The sequence below is a fragment of the Struthio camelus genome, chromosome 1 (genome assembly GCF_040807025.1).
Source record: "Struthio camelus isolate bStrCam1 chromosome 1, bStrCam1.hap1, whole genome shotgun sequence".
Classification (NCBI taxonomy): domain Eukaryota; kingdom Metazoa; phylum Chordata; class Aves; order Struthioniformes; family Struthionidae; genus Struthio; species Struthio camelus.
Window position 1 is genome coordinate 41,013,368 of NC_090942.1, and position 19,887 is coordinate 41,033,254.

A 19,887-nucleotide genomic window follows, 5' to 3' on the forward strand; every position below is an offset into this window, starting at 1 on the left:
GTCGGCTCCCACCAGCCCTGAGACCCAGGACAATTCTGGAGGCTCCTGAACTGATATGTGCTTGTAGCTATATCTCTGGCAGGACAATGTAGTGAAGGCAAAGAAGAGCTAAAAAGTAGTAGCTGTTGCTCAGTTACAGAGGCATGGCTGTCCATGATACGCAGGGTTTCTTGTTGAGGTAAGAATGGTCAGTCTCGACCCTTCAATGGTAATGGGTTATCTGGAGGCTCCCAGGCACTGTTTGGTTTTATGAAGGCCAGAATGGAAAGTGATTCAACTCAGCAGAGTGCAGACACAGATTAGTTTTGATGCAATAAGTTCCCTGTCATTGGTCAAGCAATATTGTCTCTTCAATTGACTAAGGAGGTAAACAGCTGCTTTGGACTTATGATTTGGGTTTCAGCCTTCATCAGGATAAGCAGACAAATATAGCAAGCCAAAGCACTGGGGCACAGTCTTTGCTTTTTCTGCCTACATTTACAGTAAATGAGTCTCAGTTTAACTGATGATAAGCTGATGATTGCTTTTGGGAAATCAGGTAGCTCAAGTGCTCCCAAACCCTCATAAGACTCATTCCAGTCTGGATCCTCAGGCTCCTAACAAAAACTGTCCTCATACGCAGCGCCTGGCCTTTGGTCTTATCGCAAACAAATGTAGGCAACTCTATGTCTATGTTTGGAGTCATCCAATACGATGATCAAGGTCCCAGGAAAGTCTTCAAATTAGTTTAACCGCTGACTCTCCTCTTCGAAGGAGCACACAGCTCAGACAAGTACTTCCTCAGTCAGCAAGCAATCCCAGGGTCCGCCCACATGTGAAACCACCCAGGACTGCAGGGCCAGCATGAGACACAGGGAGCCAACAGCACCGCTGGCGCGCTCAGGCAGCCTTCTACAGGCCCCATCAAACTCCTTCAAAGTGGCACGAATTGCCCTAAGCTGGCTTGCACAGGCAGATTGTGCTCTTTTGGGTCTGCAGCGTAGCGTTGTGTAGCTACATGTTGGCAACCGGCTTGAACAGGGTTTGGGCCATGCTCCCCATGCTCTGCCCAGTGGGGTATTGACACAGGAGTCCTCTGGTTTCTGATAGGATGGCAGCCTATGGTGACGCACGTTAGAGCAAGCTAGAAGAGTGCCATGATGTAGGAGGAAAAATCAGGCTAAAGGAGACAAGTGGTTGGACCCCAAGCACAAAGCATAGACAGGCAGAAATGAGACGCAGCATAGCCATGAGTGGGACTTTATACTGAGACTTTATAGCCTGAGAGCAAAAAGGTGGTGAAGTTGGTCCTGTGGAGCTGTGTGAATTTGATCTGCCTCGGAGGTACCTGCTGCTGGTTTACGTCAGCAGCAAGGTACAGACAAGTTTTCTGGGCAAGTTTATCCCAATAAGTTGAATGTAAACTGCTAAGATGCAGGCACATACATATGCACTTTTGACAGTTCTGCTGTGGAGGTGGTAACCTCTGGCAAAGGGATGAGGAAAACGGTTAGGAAAACGGTTAACATCGTGACCTGCTGCAGCCAGATTTGCCAGAGTTCATTTGTTGTGCCTGAGCGCACCACTTCTACAGGGGAGAGCTCCTTTTTGGATATTGGCTTGAGTGTCACACATGAGAAAGTCTCAAAAAGCAAGAACCAGAATTCAGTACTTTCCAGCTCCCAAAGCCCTGTTCCCTTGCCTAGCTGAAATCTGTCTTTTGTGAAACTCCTTAATTCAGGCAGATTTCTGAGTTCTCCTTTTACCTTAGATATTGTGACTATTTTCCCCAGGCTTCTGGTTATATATTTATTGATCATTTCTTACAAAGCCATTGCAGTAGATTTTAAAATTAATATTAGATTATGACAGTCTTAAACACATAAGTTTAGGTTTTTTATCAATAGAGACTATACTTTAATGGAGAGGCTGTCATACGCAGCAAATCTTCATATTAAGTACACCAATTGATCAGAGGGAAAAGTTATGCCAGGAAAGTAATACACTGTCCATCTTTTAATATGATTTAATAGTTTCCAATGAGAAACAGAGCTTCTCACCAGGCAACTCTCCAGTGACCACCAACAAAACCACCACTGCCTACAATCTTGAGAACTGATATACTAAGGGTTCCCCTGTCATCACTCCTGTAATTTCAGTCTCTCCAGGGATAGTCTCGCTTGGGAACGTCAGTCAGCACCTTCTCCTTGTGTTTCCCTAATATTTCCTTTCCTTTGGAAAACATATTTCTGTCTGTAGCACTGTCCTTCTCTTTGTCTTAAGAATTACAGCAAACTGCTGCCATCTCTATTTCTTGATTTATCCCTTAATTTAGTCACACTCTTTGGCTGACCTCTTAGTTGTTATACAGTAGGTGCGAAGCATCTTATATTTGGAAAATCTTACATTTTATCTTCTGTTTTGGGTCATATTATTCTACAGAATTGGCAGATTTCTTTTTAATCCTGGTATTCTTTTCCTGATGCTCTGATATAATTAACACTAATTCATACACTGAAGGGACTACGGCAGAATGCTGAGATAGGGTTTCCTGACAGTAAAAATATATCTGAGACTATACTATATATCCGAGACTGAATATATCTGAGACAGAAGACACCTCCCCTCCTGTTCCCAGTATTCCCTCCTGGAAACTACAAATCCAGCAGATGAGAGGCCATCTGTGTGGATACCTTGTACTGCATTTTAACAGTAAAACACTAATGGAGCTGCACTTCCAGGGTTTCCCTTGCCAGTAGCCATCCCTGGAAATCCCCTGTAGGAGTGAAAGGATAGATGAGGACAGTGCCATGGAAACAGTTGAGCCTTTCCTTACCTTATCTAAATAAACTAGAAACTGCAGACTAACTTGCAAAAGTCAGCCTAACTATGCAAATCCTCCTCCCAAATCAAAGTATTTAGCGCTCCACTTCAGTGGAATAAATAAGAACTACGAGACACTACAGTGAGAAAATGAGGGGCCTTATTGTCTGCGCTCTTGAAAAAACAAACTCATCTTTGTGGTGAGATCTTGAATAACAGATTTGGCATAACATATGCTTTGACTTATCTTTATCCTGTGTTTTAGAAATATTCTAAAATCAAATAGGCTGTATTTATGAAAAAATCTACGTTCTTCTGAGGCAAAGATCAGTGCATAATAGTCAACAGGTGAGCACCCTACAGTCGTGCTCCAAAGACAGCAAATGGACAGTTTTGAAAATCATGCAGCAAGAAAGGTATCTGTGAGAAGCTGCTGCTCCCAGTTCACGGCGGGTCTTACACAGTTCCAAATTCTGTAGAAACCAGAAACCTCTGCCTTTTTTGGAGGCAACATTTTACTGTTTTAGCTAATCAAAGGCAGCTTGCAACTGAGGGGCAAAATCTTCTGGCTCCATCTGAGTTTCTTCTAATGCACTAACGTCAATTTGTGGAAGAGAAATATGGCCTATTTCATCACCATTGAAAAGCTGCTAATCCTTGCTCTAGGCAATTGCACTATTTGTTTTTCTTAAGGAATACTGAGGCAATCTATAGGTTGAAGAAGGAAAGACCCTTGTTGCTCTCCAATGCACTTCTTTGTTCTAATTAAAATGAATTACAAGACCAGCTATTCATCAGATTCTGCCTCCACTCATGATCTAGGATGGTGGTCTTATTATCAGGAATTTAATTTTACATTTTGGCAAGGTAGATGGAACTTCCTAACCGTGCGTGCCTCATATATACTCTGGGCAATTTGTCTTCCTCCTGCTTCTGCGACTGCGTAGTCCACATCTCTCAGTGCCACTTTGAATGGAGCCAGCTAGCATACAGAGGCTTTCTGGAGCAGGTACTAAGAAAAACTGCACAGAATTTCCAGTGATCTCACAGAGTCGCGATAACAAAGCATTTAGGGCTTCTGAGCACATCCCTCCCTCTTGTTGCCACCTTCCCAAGTTTTTTCAGGCTGCCAGTGCTCCACCCAACTGCTGTAGGCTTTTAGCTCTCTGTGGGTATCAGCATAAGCAACAGTCAGTTGGGAATACTAATGGCTAGATGAGTTTCATGGCTGCATCAAAATATGCACATTAAGGCCCCAGCCTTTCATGTAGAAAACTATGCTTTTGACTTCATCAGAACCCCATTAATACTTGACTGCATGGGCCTGCACATGCAATGAGCTGCAAGACAGGTTTTCTGTAGCTGCTGCCATCACACATTGTTCCTTCATCTGTGCTGCTGTATACAGGTTTGCAATAGGTAGTCTAACATTGATGAAAAAATTGATGCTTATCAGCCTAGTTGGTGAAATAAGTCCAAAAAAAAAAAAAAGGGAGACCTTTAATTAAATGGAATTGAAAATAAAAAATGCGTATTGGTTTGCAGACAAAGATTTGCCCAAGGAGGTCAAACTGAATATACAAGGGTCAGGTTCAAAATGGATTAGGAGCGTCCACACACAATTAGTAGCCATTTAATTAAATGAGCTCAGAACACCTCTTCAATTATGCAGGTGCCACTACGCAAAACAGGCCTCACCATTGTAGAAAAATGTATTCAGCCAATAGTAAAAGTAGCAAATGTAGGCAACACATTCCTCACAACTCAGTCTATTTATCAACCTGAGATTATTTTCAACCACTAAAATGCTAACAACTTTCACTTTCTTTAAGAAAACAAATGAGGAAGTCACATAAACACATAGTATAGTCACAGTGACAGCGTTCCACAACGAAACACACAATTTCACGGAGAAAGGCAGGTTAGATTTTTTAACTGACAGAATTTAAATCACAATTTACACAGGTTGCGATTGCTGCTTACGCTATCATATTAGGCTAAGACAATGAAAACACACTTTTTTGCATTCCCTGGCTCTGTTGAACTATATAGCCTTGCATGAATGTTAACTGACCTGCATGTGAACTGTAACTTGGTAATGGATACAGAGATCAGTCCACGCAGATGCAACGAAAACATCAGATGTTTAGTTTACTTGCATCATATTGTACTGGACATTGTAAAGTCTTAAATGATGTCTCTCTTTTGGGGAACAGAATGAAATTTAGAAAAAGAAACTCAGTTGAAGCATAAAAAGAAACATAATGGAGTAAAACTTTTACAAAAGGGATGTGCAATGGTCAGCAAGGCAGTAAGAAAAGCTTATTAAATAAGAGCAAGGATTAATGAGATTCATTATTGTCTTCAGTTTGAAAGCATAGCCTTACTGTCTGTAACGTGATATGAAGAAATATTTTTTAGATTGAACAACAAAAGTACTCCCAAATCTCATAGATATTCTAGTTAAAACAGGATGTCACTTCTGGGCTTTTATAATGGTTAGTTTATAGCAAATATACAGGTATTTGAGATACAAAGGAAAGGTTCCAAAATAAGGATAATAAAATAGAATATTTTCCTGGGTGAAGTGTATGAATATTTATTTCAATGACATGACACCTTGTAACTGTGCTCAGCAAAAAGTTGATGGCATTAATGAACCAGTTTCCTAGCTTGCAGAATGTGTTCTTTCAGCTTCAAAAATTGCTTATGTTGACAGATGTATTACTGTAGATATTAACATTTCTTTAAAACGTAGGTGTTGTGTAACCTACTGAACATACATATTTTTTTAAGTTCTGTTTGGAGACATTCATTATGAAGGTACCTGAGTGATGAAGAAAGCATGCCTATGAAGAGACTGGGGAAAAAAAAAAAACAAACCCTGTTCCTGATAAAGTATGTTCATTTTTTGGTTTGAATTTTCAAACTTTATGACGATTTCATAATGAAATTAATGCGGAAGGTTCCACTAACAGCTTTTCTTGATGGGGCAGAGAAGTCAGCTCACAACCGTAAAACACTCATGTACGGGCTTAGCTTCAGCACCGTTTACAGTCCCACTGAATTCAGGGGGATTATTTGCATTGGGAGTGTTTCGGGCATCCGCACGTGCCCTACTCGTAGCACCGACACACATACTTTCAGGGTGATAAATTAAAAAAAAAGAAAACAAAAGGACAAAATAACAGAGCAGTCCCATCTGGGCAACTTTTTTTCCCCATTTTAATATCTGGCCAAGCGCACAGGAGGGCCTGGCTGCCCGCCGCTACCTCAGCCACAGAAAAAAACCCCACCAGCTTGAGCAAAATTGGGCCCATCGGGAGGGCCGCTCCCGTCCTCGGCCCCCCTAGGCCGAGCCCCACGGCCCCGAGCCACGGCGCGGCCGGGGAGCGGGGGGGGGGGGGGGGGGGCAGCCGGCGGCCGCCCCGCACGGTCCCCCGCGGCGCCGCCATGTCCCCAGCGGCACGGGGCGGCCTTCACAAAATGGGGGCCGGCGGGGCGCCGCGGCCTACTGCCCGCCGCGGGGCCCGGCGGCGGCGGCGGCGCGGTCCCAGCCGCTGGGCCGCGTCTCCCCCGGGAGGCGGAGGGAAGCGCCGCCGCCGCGTCTCTGCCTCCTCCTCCTCCTCCTCCTCCTCCTCCTGCTGCTGCCCCCGCCCGCCGCGGCCCCCGGCCGCACCCCGCGGGGCCGCCCCGCGCCGCCTCTCCCCGCCCCTCGCGCGCGTTGCCAGGCCGGGCGGCGGCGGCGGCGGCGGCGGGGTCACGGCGGCGGCGGCGGCCGGGTCAGAGGGTAAAGGTTGCTCCCCCAGCATCCTCCGAGTTGGGATACTCAGCCATCTTGGATTCGCGGGACAAGAAAATTCATGCGGTGAGTCCGGCCCGTTTCTGCCTTTCCCTCGGCCCCCTCGCCGCGCCGCCCGCCCGCCGCCGCCGCCGCCTGGCCCCCCGCCGCCGCCGCCGCCCGCTCGCCCGCCCGCGCCGGGGCCCCGCGGCTCCGCCGCCCGCGCCGGGGCCGCGCAGGCCCGCGGCCGCCCCGCCGGGTTTCCGTTTGCTTTTGTCTCCGAGGGGGAGCGGGGGGGACGCGCGGCGCCCGCCGAGGCAGCGCAGCCCGCCGGCCCGGCTCGGCCCGGCCCGCCGCCGCCGCTGCCGCTCGGGGCCCGCCGAGGCCGCGGCTCGGCAGCGGCGGCGGCGGCGTCCGGGCCCCGCGTACCGCCGGGCCCCGCGTCTCCTGCGGCCGGCACCGCGGCCCGGGACGGCTCCCGGCCGCCGGCAGAGCCCCTCGGCCCGGCCCGGGCCTAGCCGCGGCCGCCGGCGCCCCGCCGAGCCCGCCCCGGCGTTGCGGTGCCCCCGGCGCCGCCTCCGCCGCCCCCGGCCGCGGCGCTGCGGGCGCCCACGGGCCGCGCTGCCGGGGCGCCGCTGCCGGGCGGCGCCGCTCGCCGGAGTGGCCTTGCGGCCTGCTCCCTCGGTGCCCCGGGGAGGCCCCGGCTGAGGAAAGGGGGTGAGGCGGGGATACTTCTTCCTTGTTTTCTTTCAAAAAATGTGCTTTTTAAAAAAAATTTTGTATACATTTTTATAAATATATATATATATATATTTGTGCGTGCACCCGTTTCACTCTCCTCCTGGCGGCGGTTAAGGCGATGTGTAAGGAGGCTCCGGTGTTTCCTCAACCGTGTCTGTAAAACAAACTTGGAGCGAACTGGTCCGCTGTGCCGAGCGCGGATGCTGCCGTGCTGTGCGCGGTGGTGCCTCGGTCCGGGCGCCCTGGCGTGAACCTGGCCCGGGGGCAGCGCGCAGGAGCGGCGGGCTGCGGTGGGAGAGCCCCGTTGGCGGGGAGGAGTGCGAGGCGCAGTGTTTACCCTGTCGTATATGTGTGTGCGTGTGTGTGCGCGCTTCTGACTGGAACTCTGATTTGCTTGCAAATATCACGGGTTTAGAATTTATGTTTTTTAATCACGTTACAGGTAGCTTTGTTTCAGGGAGGGTTGTAACATGACAAAACGACAACCTGCTTGTGTTGGTTGTGGCTCAGCAGCTTCCGCTTTCTCACAAGGCTGTGTTGGGAAAAACTCGTTTCTGACTTTGCGCTATTTTATCCCTATGGGAAGATGGAAACTTTATATGTGCGTATGTGTGTGCAGCTTGAGCGTGTGAAGGAAGCACTTGCGTTGGCCTGCGCAGCAGTAACATCTGGTGCTGGTGACTGGCCACTGGACTTAACTCCAGCTGGGGGGAAGCAGTTTAAGATGATCAAACCTGCTGTCACATCAGTTAGGAAAAATCTTTTTATTTCTGGAAACTGGGGTATTTTTCAAACTCCTAAAACGTGCAAAGGCCTGTAAAAGCAAGATAATTTTGTAGGTTCACATTGCAAAGATATCTTTACTTGGACCTAGAAGAACTGCTGTGTGTACATTGGTGTTCTTCAAGTTCTTTCATAATCGCATGTTAATAGAACACAGCTTGCAAAATCCAGTTTTGTGATCTTAAAGACTATGTATGTGTCCAGTACCTTTTTTTATTTTTTTTACTGCCACTATTGTTTATGCTGAGAATTCAGCTGACATGATAAACTTGAAGGTGTCAACTGCTTCAGATCTTAGGAAGGGATTTGAATACTTCATATCGTGAGCTGAGTGACTTGACTTGCAAGTGTATTTCCGTTTCACTTTCAGGAAGCTGATGATAAAGCTAAGAGAGCTTTAGTAGATAAACCTTGTCTACACGTCTCTTCTAGAAAGTTAATATTGTTGTCAAAGGAGCTGTTGTTAGAACTGATGCATGCACGGGTAGCCCCAGTAACAACTAATGAAAGCAAAAGCCCTTGGCTAAGAACTAAAAACAAAAATCCTAGAATTTGTGAAATTTAACTTGTATTTTCTTTAAATGAGTCTAATTTTAGATGATTGGTACTCAGTGGAAGAAATGGGGTAGTTAACATGTCCAAGTTTGATACTAAAAACTGGTGCCACAACTAGCTGTTTACACCTGAAAGTGTTGGTCTTTACCTTTGCCCGTTAATGAAAGTTGTGTATACCTGTAATGGAATGGTAGCTCTGATAAAGTGTTTGTGTTGTATTTGCCGAATTTCTAAATGAATTTCTGTCTAGACAGGAATTAGTTTTGAAATTAGAAAATTCGTTGCTTTTGTAGCCTCTACTGTGTTTTTATTTTTTAATTTATTTCTTGTGTTGGTGCAAGGGCCTGTCTTTTCTGAAGTTGCAAGATTGTAACTTCATTATAGTTTAAAAACAACCTTGGATCATAGCTCTATATATTTAAAAACATCTCGTACCTCCTTGTTATTATTGACTCAAGAGGTGCATGTAACTAAAAATACACCGTAATTTAGTTAAAATAGAGGTTTCTTGCACACCACTTTCTGACTTGATCTAGAAACTGTAGAGAAACATTCAATAGCTTTTGTTTTGTTATGAGGTAGTATAGAAAATGCAGCTCAGCTTCTGAGTGCAAATTTTTAACTTTTTTCAGATTTTTTCTGCTTGTAAAGCTATAGCATACTTGAATACAGATTTTAAAAGGCACTGTAAAGGATGTATTCTTAAAAAAAACTCAAATCATTGGCAAAATACTTGTCATATTTGTTGTGTTTATTTCTAAACGTTAGCTTAGAAGGGCTCTATGCCAGTTTGTATAGAGGTACAGTACCATATTCAGTCAAAAAACTTTTTGTCACAAATTTAGATGTTTGCTCTCTAAATGATAAAGGATAGTCTGTTCCTTTATTGTTGTTAATACAGTATGTATGGAAATTACAGTACTTGTTGACCAAAGCCAAGAAATTCAAGTTAGGGTAACTCTGCCTCATCTAGGCTTTTGAAGGATAGATAAGAAAAAGTAAATAAGTTTATTGTGCACAACAGAGATGTGATAATATTTTTTTGCTTAATGTTTTGCCTGATGTCTCAAACACACGGTGCTGTCAGACGGTTTATTCAAAACAACCTGTTTTGCTTGCTGTTTTCTGAGTAAGGTAATCTTTTTTTTTTTAAAAACATGCCTTAACACATGCATTCTGTGTGTTGTATTTGATCTCCTGACCCGGATTCCTCTAGATACGTATGAGCAGATGAAAGTTGGTGGGTAGTCTCATTGATTTTTAAAAGCACCTACTCATATGTGGACAGTTAACTTCTTGTGTGGGATTTTTCAGGATGGAGGCTGAATGTTGATGACTAAGTGTGTTTTTATTGAACTTTATTACAGCATTGAAAGAGTTGTATGAAATGAAGTTATTGCAGAGTAGGCCATTTAAAAGTGTCATTAGGGAATTACTTTGTTTTTAGAGAAGGTGTTTGTATACCGAACATGGTCTGTGCTAATCAGTAAGAAATTTCTGCCTAGGGTTTAAAATCTGTATGGGTTTATTTGGCAAAAATAGAAAGATGCCCTAAAATCTTCAGATTACTTTCAGTTTATATTTTATTTATCTTTTATTTATAATACTGTTATAGTGCCTACCAGCTCATCTTCTGATTAGTTGTTTAGTAGGCCCCAAAACATGATGGAAGTGATCCCTGTCGGAAGATGTTACTGAGCTCCCCACCCTCCAACACAGATTTGTCTTGAGGTAGCATTGGTTATCAGCAGTGGGTGTTTTGTGTGTGTGCGTATGTGTTCTTTTTAACACTCCTAGTATGTTTAATTTCAAAACGCACTCTTAATTCCTAGCACAATTCCTTTCAGATTATGCTGGTAGGTAAAGCTTGATTAGTAATTGAGATTTTTCCAGTCGGTTCCTTTTTGTGGTGAGTTACAGTGCGAGAGTCATTGATCAGAAATAATTCACTAAGAAGTAAAGCGTTGTTTCCTCCTGTTTTCCTTTTGGATTTTTGAGGGGATTTTTTTTTTTTAAAGTTATCATCTTGTACCCTATGTTGCTTGTGATTCTTTTTGGCCATAGGGAATAGTTTAATAAACTTTCGAAGCATTTTCAAAGCTCTGCCTTCAAGTTTCTATGTATTCAAAAATCCATGATGGATGAATGTATTATGGCTGAGCTCAAGTTATTTGTAAAAAGGTATGGTTTATTTAAAAGGAAAACTAGTATAAAACACTGCTATGTTTGTGGAAGGTAAAATGGAAAATCTTACTTACACTACTCTCGCTGAGCAGGCGGTAGTCCAGTGGATTGAACCCGAGCATAAGAGTCAAAGAATGTTTTCTGTCTTTCTGAGATTTCCACTGAAGTGATGTGAGACCCTGGGTAAGTTGTTTAACCAATTTCTAGCCCGGTTCTATTCCATAATATTAGGGTGATACTTTCCAATGCTTTCCTATATAGTCCAAGTGTTCTGTGCAACTAGGTACCAGTAGTAGTTTAACATATATAATTAGAGAAAGCAATGCTTAAAAAACCAAAATGGTACCAAATACAGTAGGTGGCAGTTGTGTTGTTTGTCCTTACATGTTTCTGTACCTCTGTAACATTTTAATTGCAATATGAGTATATGCGTATCTGAGAACAATAGCAAGGAGTTTCTAGGCACCAAAAGGAAGCAATGTGGCTAATTACATTAAAACAACCAAAACTATTTCAAATTGTGAACAGTTAATGTTTAGATTTTTAGGCAGCTTCTTAGCAAATAATTTTTTTCTAAGGCTGAGTAATACTGATAAAGATAATGTAATATCATACATCATCTTTTCTGTCTCTTTGAGGATTGTATGAAGATGCCAATCCTGATACAGAATAAATAGCTATTGCTTCTATCAGTGGACTGTATGCTTGTCATACGGTCTGTATGAACAAGTCTTTTCTTGAGGCTTCAGTGGAACAGATTTTTCTTCTTTCTCTGTATGTATGTATGCAGGTATCTATTTATCTCTCTATCTCCAAGCTGTACACAGCACCAGTGTTTGGGAGACTAAAGAGACGACCAACAAATTTGAACTTTAACAGTGTCTTATGACAATGTCTACCTGTAGAACAAGCTTAGGTGCTTGCAGTGAAAAATCACTGTTGTGAGTTATTTGATCAATTTCTTGCAATGCCGTTACTGTTCTTGATGTTTTGTTGTATTTTGTACTTTTTCAACCTGCCAAAAGCATCATCATAAAGTCGAAAAGCACCTTAAATTAAAATCTTAATTTGTTGATTCATGTACTGTGGATGTGCGCTTCTAGTGAATGTATTCTTCAAAATCAAATTGATTAAGATCAGCATTATATGCCAGAATAAGTCAGCATGGTGAAAGTTGAAGTAAGTTAAGTTCCTGTGTTATCATGACAGAGTTACTTTTTCTTAGGACACCTTTGGCACTTTCAGAATGGTATGTTTTGCACATTAAATGTATTTTTTCTCAATCTATATAAGATCTTATGCGTGTGTGTGTATATGTATGCGTGTGTGTGTATATATTTTTACATATATATATAAAAAATGGAACAATTAGGATAAACCAGAAAGTATTCAGAATTTCTTAGAAGGATAACATGGAGTTTTCAAGAGATCAGTACTCTTTTGAACTCTTCTTACCTCAGGTAAGTATATATTGTGACTACCCACAGTATGTGCTTGGTGGCAAGTAGGATTTTCATAGCAGTTTAATTAGGAATTTGCATCCTTTTAGTATTAGCCATGATCATAATCGTTCTTTCATTTTTTCCCCCAAAGACACATAACTTCAGTTTTAAATGTCCTGTTTTTTAAATCATCTGGCAGTCCTTTTAGGGTCCTAACTGTAGATTCAATTTCAGACCTTTATTTCTTAAATATGCTACTAAACTTAATCCATTTTTATAGTAGCAGCTGAACAGGTCTTGAAAACTGGGGTGCCCAAATGTAGGCCCAGTTGGCAAACGTGACTGACTCACTGAGAGCGGTCATCTTTATAGCAGCATTTGTATATCCCAGCATTCAGGGCTGCTGAACTTTTCTGTGTTAGTGCATACCTGCATCTGTAGATTCTTGTTTTTAAAACAAAAACACTTTGTAAGGTATGTTTTAGATCTCAGTAGACTAAGCATAGTCCACGGGTCACACTGTTAACTGTACTTAGCAGAGAACCTGCAGGGGAGTAGCATAAGCTGCAAGTAAAGAAACGCAGTGGTGGTAGAATCTGTTGATAGTAGAATGCCCTTAATGGGTTGTTTCGCATCTATATCCCTAAGAAATAAAGGCGCAATGTTGATACATTCAGGGGGGATTGTTTTGAAGAGCAGAGTGATGCGTGATCTTGAAGTTAGCTGTAATTTTTTTTAAAGTAGGTAAAAATGAGAGTAACTGAAAATCGGAGATGGTGAAGGAAAAGCAAAGTTTATTCTCTAGAATTGTGTATTTGGTTCATTCTGCAGTATCTAGTACTGTGTAAAAAAGCAAACACTTAGGACATTTTGACTCAGTTTTTCTCAGGAAATCAGGAAATGAGATTTATGAAATTTTTTGGTTTGTGTCCTCTGCCTCTGTTTTTGTTTGTTTGTTTTTCACTCACTTGAACGTTTAAAACAAATCTAAAAGAGGAATTAAATCTCAAATTGTAATCCTTCAGACATCATAAAATTGTGACTAGATAGAGGAGATGAATCCAAATTGGTGTGCCCTCTTGGAAAAAAGATAGTCTGAGCTGACATATTCCTTAGGATGGCAGCTGGTTGGGCTGCCCGTCAGCACACGCAGACTTCCAGACTGTCTGCGCTACTACTCTCTTTTGCCTGGAGCAGGGAAGAGAGAGAGTGTGTGTCATGAAGAGATGTGGAAAAGGGGGAAGTTGAGGTTTATCATGGTATTGGGGGAACTATTAAGCAGCAGAAGAGCAAATCTGCAGAAAACCAGTTCTTATTAGTTCTGCTGCTCATGAAAAATGATGAATGGGTGCATTATTATTAGTGGTATTTTTTGATGAACCCCAACTAACATTCTTTTATTAGTCTCAAATGGCTCAATGTTTTTTTTTTTTTGGTGGGCAAGAGAGGATCTCAATCTAATCTAATATTCTGCTTCAGTTGAGCAGTTGTTCTATGTGCACGTTGGTGTAACTGTCCGTAGCTCTGCAACAGATTCCAGTGCAGTACTTAATTTTGTAATGTGCTTCTAAAAATAGGTGTATAGTCTTATGTAACGCTTCTTGTATTGTTAGCACCTAGAGGCTTCATCCCCACTGGTATGAAGCAGCATACAAATGCATCCTACATAGTTTTTGATTGTAGGTATTTTCATCTATGAAATGTTTTCTCTGTCAGTGTGGAGAAATAGTAACTTTACTTATGTTTGAGCAACGTGAAGTATCTTCTTTACAGAGTTAGGTAAATCACTCCTCTCATACACCAAAATAATGTAGTAAATTTTGCATATCTAAGAGAAGCAGCAGTTTGAAAATACTGTACAGTATGTTAGACATTTGTTTCCATAATTTACAGAAGTACAAAGGTTTCCTGTGTACAGGTTTGTGTGCTTCCGTATGTAATGTTTTCCCATCCACCTCTCACATAATCTGGCTCTGCACTGTAATTGTAATAGTTCTGAAAGTCTATATATGTTGCAGATGTGAAAAGGAAATAGTAATCATATTAATGTAACTTTGATGGCAAACTTGAGAAGTGTTCAGTAATAAACCTAGGGTTTTTTTTTCAGTATTTTAAATGACACTTATGATCAAATTATATTATGCTCTTAGCGGTTTTTTGCCTCTTGCTGTAGTTTTACCAATGTTTTGCTCTCTTTTAATGTGACTTTTCTCATGCTTTTTGCACTATTATCCTGTTTGAAATAATTGAATTCAGGCTGTAATTAACTTACTCTTAAATTAAATGATAGAATGCCTTGTGTCTTGCTGATCAGATGACACCTGTACAGAACAAACTTGAAATACGTAAATAATTTAAGGGATAGAAATTGGATGTATTGGGAATTATCGCTTTAGCAGAGAGTAACCTGGTTCTCATTTTTCATTTCTTCTGGAAAAAGGTATTTGTTTATGCAAATAGGGCAGCTGAGAATTCAGAGTTACAGTTCGTAAGCCTCAAAATCAGAGGTCAGAACAGAGGAAGAAACATCTATTGCTTCTTTTTTCTATTACGGTTCTTATAAAATGTAAATTTCTATAGTATTGTTTACTAACGTTTTAAGTGGTTCATCCTAAGTATTCAGTTTTTTAGTTTGGTTTCAAGGTCCTTCTTTTTCCATGGGGGGATCCTGTAGTTCAGTGAAAAGTGAATTCAGGGGATTTGAAGTCTGAAGAAATATACACTTATAAAATTAAACATACAGGCAGTCTCTTCAGTCTACTGACTGATTTTGAGAATAAATGAGATTTTGTAGATGAGATTTTGTAGGTGTGCTTAATGAATGCTTTATCTGAGCGATTTAAGTGGTTTAATTTCCTTCAGTCTCTAGCTCAGTGATCCAGAATTTTGGGGTTAGGGAAGTGCTGTCAGCCCTCAGCCTAACTTTTGCACCACAGATGTCGTGGATGAAAAACTGTGAAGCTTAGTATTTATTGCGGTTCTGTGAACACCACTGGCCCACACTTCAGTTTGAGGATTGCTCTGGGCAAAGTACGGGAGAACATTTTCCTTCCTGAGGCCAAAAAGCGTTTGCTAATATTGGAGGAAAGCACGTATTTAGGCAATTTCTACATGGATAGCTTCTGTTGCTAGATTGGACCAGGACTGCTCAGTGGGAATGTGCACAAAGACAGCATGGGACAACCTGCTATAAGGAACAGTGTCCTTTGCTTTCTCTCTTTGGCAGGGGAACCTCAGAAACCCTCTTGATCTAGGTCATAGACTGGAAGCGAAAAAAGCAAAGACGACTGCGCTTCCTTTCCTGGTGGCCTGCAGAGACCACCTCCTCATCCTAGCAAGGGGGAGACAATCTTTTCCTCCTGTTTTTGGGAAGCCACCTGTACCCCTGTGAGGGGAAGGAGCAGGTTGTCCAACACTTCGTTGTTATTATTTAGCTTTGCCTTGTTAGTAGCAAAGTTTTGAGGTTTTGCCAGTGCTGTGTCTCAGTTTGGGGCTCTCTAAAGAGCTCTGGGGAACAGGAAGGACACACTGTGGTCTGCTGGGCACTAAGGGACTTTCCAGGGCTGTGTTCTGCTCTGCAGAAACGCCAAGGACTGTGCAGGGCAGTCCAGTACTGCGGGCAGGCGCTGCTGGGAGGAGAGGCAAGTGGCAGGGGGAGGCATCCGAGAGATGAAGAGCTTGTGCAGGCCAGGCAAAGTTAGTTCTGTGCCCAGTGTGTCAGCCCTGGCCTAGGCTCTGAGTTCATACTGCTTTTGTATAGCAGAAATGAAAGGTTTTTGTAGTAAATATGTTCTTCTGTTTTGTTTAGCGGTATTTCTTCTTTTTATAGAGTAGTAATCTAGGGAGGCGAACACAGGAACAACAATTAATTCACTTGTATGTTTCAGCCTTTATGTGCCCCTTCCTCTTTCAAGAGTGTATCCCAGAGTTTCCTCACCATGACTATCCTTTGTGCATCTCTCCCCTGGTGAGAAAAGAGTGTTAGTGTAGAGGAGGCTCTGGTGGTGGCTGGCATTTTATTGCTAGGTCTTCTTGACCTGACTCAAGCAGGGCTGCGTGAGGAATCTGTTGGCATCATTAGGTTCAGCGGAGGGAAGTCTTCTGAAAAGAATTTCCCATTTATTCTAGTACAAATAGGCAGTACATATTTCTTCTCTAAAAACTTAATTGTCCTGTTAATTTAATTTTGTGAACTTAAGGTGGTTATTCTGCACTCCTCATATAACTTTCTATTTAGCAGAAGTCTTAGATTTTGTGGAATGTGGTCTACCCCTCCCCCAGTCAAGTAAAACTATGAAATTTAATGTCAGGTTTCTTAGATTTCTGCCTTTTTGAATTGCAATTTATAAAAATAATGGGTAGTTTTTCATGGAACAACACGTGGTCAGAATAAGCTCACATCCATCTAGTGTTGCCCTTGCTATGGTGCTGTATAAAACTGTGTGGGTATGTTTTGATCCTTGTGAAGTATGAGTATTTTGGTTGTGAACATGTTTCCTATGAAAACTCTTAGTCACTAATAATTGTAGTGACACTTTAAAATATCTGTTACTGTTTTTCCTGGAAAAGAAACGGTGTATAAAAATGTAAGAGAGTGACAGATTTCACTTAGAAATTGAGCTTCTTACGTTTGTATGCATCAAGAGAGTGTAAGTAATCCTCCTGTCGATGTTAAATGCTAATAGTAAAACAGAAAAACCTGTGAATGGTGGTCTTGCCTAATAAGTTACCCTCATGCGATATAGTGCAAACCCAAGGAAACCTATCTAACTTTGACTTGTCTAACAAAACAGAATTCCCTTTAGTGTTGTTTCTTCCCTCTGAATGCAGCTGCTACTATTCTCCCTTGACATTTTCTTCTTTGTTTTTGTTGTGGTTGTTTTCCCAATTTGGGTTGTGTTTTTGGGGTGGGTTGCTTGTTTTTGAAGAGCCACTTGGTATTATTCTGTCTTAAGCGACAATCCACCTGTATCGGGGTGCCTGTGCTATCTTGGAACAAGATCAAAAGCTACTGTTAAAATGGGTTCCAAAGCGTACTTGTCATATACTAGGAACCTCACCAGTTCCTCGCAGTGAGTGTTATATCATGTTAACCGTCTGATCTCTGTGGCCACAGTAACGTTTGCAAAATAAAATTTGCACAGATCATTACATTAGTAATTTAGCTATCTGTAAGTCTATGTCCCTTGAGTAAAAATGGGACTTCAATGGTACCTTGTACCTATGTTATCAGGTGCTTATTTAAATTTTGGGTTGATGTCAAATGTGTGAGGTGGTAGTGGTAAAAACCTGTGTAATGCTATTGAGGTGGTCATGTCCCTTATGTATTCTTTTTGTAATGTTTCCGTTACATTTTTTGGAATATCAAATATGATTTGAAATGCTAGCCACTAAAGTGTTTGTCGCTTAGTGCAACAAGTTATGAATTGTGTTAGCGTATAAACCTACAGAAGAAGAGCTGTGTTTCACCAAGTGTGATGAAGGCACTCCAAGTGTTAGTGTATGCACATGATACTGGGACCTTAATTTTGATCTAAAGACAGGGCTTCAGATAAATGCAGAACACTTTAGCTAGCCTTTTTTTGTCTTCCAGGTTCCCAGAATACCTGCCTTCCTGCCTTCTATACTCTTCTGGGTTTTTTGTTTGTTTGTTTGTCATTCTTTTTCATCTCTGATTTTCACTCTGTCTCTCCATTTCCACTCCCCGTAACCAGAAACCAGCACTTTAAGATTGAAAAGTAGTTTTGTATTAGCTCTTTTTTCTTCCTGATGCTTAGTCTTTGTATTGCCATGCCACAAGCTTGTCTCATTTTATTTTCAGTTCATAAACTGAGAGAGATGTAGGTCAGTGTTTATATGAGCATTTAAACTTTAGTTACATTAAAAACAAACAACCCCCCTGCCTACTCGGTATGTAAAACCCTGTTTAAATGAATGTTAAAACTGCAGACTCGAAAGTCTCTGAATTCAGTAAATACTGGAATGAAGATTTTTTTTTCCCCCCTCTTAAATCGGGTTCCTACTGCATATCATTATTATATAGGGTTTTTTTTTTTTTTTGATCAAATCCTTTGAGGAAAAAAAAGCACTGCAGCCTCATTTGGTGAACAGAATGCATGGTATTAACTAACTGGCTAGATACCAAATTTTTTCTTTGTTAATGTCATTGTTCAGTTCATGCTATCCAAAATTGTAAGTGAATACTGGATTAATGTTTTCTTCCCAGTTTCTTCAGTATGGTTTCCTAAAAATGCTTTATAATACATTTTTTTGAAGTATCTTATTATATTTCCTCATTCAGGTGACAGTCCTGTGTTACAAATAGAGAAACTGATGTATCAGCTGACTGTGGGTGCTACTTAATACTTTCGTGACAGAAATAACCATTCACAATTGCACATTAAATGAAGGTTAATCTTTCTGCAAAAACAAACTCTTGAAATATTTCAAGCTGAATGCACTCATGAAATTCTTTTTGTGCTACAGAATTATTTAAAAACAAAGAAAACAAACCCCAACAAACTTTTGAGGCAAGGATAAAATCAGTTTACCTAGGTGGCATTTTAAACATCAACCAAACACATTATTTTCTTTTTAAAATCCTCTTCCTCATGAATTACATGCCTTTCTGTAGCTGTAAGATCCTTTAGTGGGATCCTACAGCTAAGTTGCTTCAGAACTTACTGTGCATATTCCCAGCACTCAAATTATACACCGAGTGAGGCAAACACCTATGGAAAGAGAAAGCATACTCCGGTTGCTAACTATGTTAATACATTATGTCTACCTATTGCATTGGCAGTCCTTTTCCATAGTTTTGAGGTTTGCTGATTTTTTGAAGCTTGAATCCTGCAACCATAACTTAAAAAAAAGTTAAAATTCAGATGTTAAAATGTTGCTCATTTGAGCAACAAATTCTAAATCTACTGACCCCTGTACGGGTAAGGTTTGGCCTCTTAAGATTCACAGTAAGTATGTCTCCTGTCAGAGCTGCTGGACTAGCTTTTGCACTAGAAAATTGTTCTGTGAACCATACTGAAAAAGAAAATAAAGGTGCACCTTGACATCGTCCCTAGTCAATTGGCTGTACAGCAAAGGAATGTGGGAATCCAAAACTAGTGGGTACGGCTCCAGGTTCTGAAGTTACCCATGTTGTAGTAGCCAGATCTTACGGACTCTGTTTCTGTCTTGCTCTCCTCCTCACCCCCCAAACGAACAAACAAAAGAAAATGGAATAAAACAGTTTTCCTTATAGCACCTTACACTGAATCACAGGACGGTTGAGGTTGGAAGGGACCTCTGGAGATCATCTAGCCCAACCTCCCTGCTCAAGCAGGGTCCTCTAGAGCATGTTTCCCAGGATCGCCTCCAGGCGGGTTTTGAAGATCTCCAGCGAAGGAGACTCCACAACCTCTCTGGGCAACCTGGTCCAGCGCTCGGTCACCCTCACAGTAAACAAGTTTTTCCTCAGGTTCAGACAGAACTTCCTGTGGAACAGACCTGTTTTTTGTTTTTGTTTTTTTTCCCTCCTCTCTGCAGTTATTTTTTCTGTTCCTCTTCTGAACTCTTGATTCCTCTCTGGCTTACTCCTCCTCTTGT

At 41.8% G+C, this 19,887-nt stretch overlaps 1 protein-coding gene across 7 annotated transcripts in view; it reads left to right on the top strand.

The window, feature by feature from the left end:
- The first annotated feature begins 6,512 nt into the window (after positions 1-6,512).
- CNOT2 (CCR4-NOT transcription complex subunit 2) overlaps positions 6,513-19,887 on the top strand; it is a 94,987-nt gene continuing 81,612 nt past the window's right edge. The window contains exons 1-2 of one of the 7 annotated variants that reach the window (XM_068935547.1): positions 6,588-6,670; positions 10,939-11,029. The gene's annotated coding sequence lies outside the window, so the exon portion shown is untranslated. Of the gene's footprint in view, positions 6,671-10,938; positions 11,030-19,887 lie in introns of all 7 variants that reach the window. The other 6 variants (XM_068935520.1, XM_068935555.1, XM_068935539.1 and 3 more) reach the window with 6 other exon arrangements.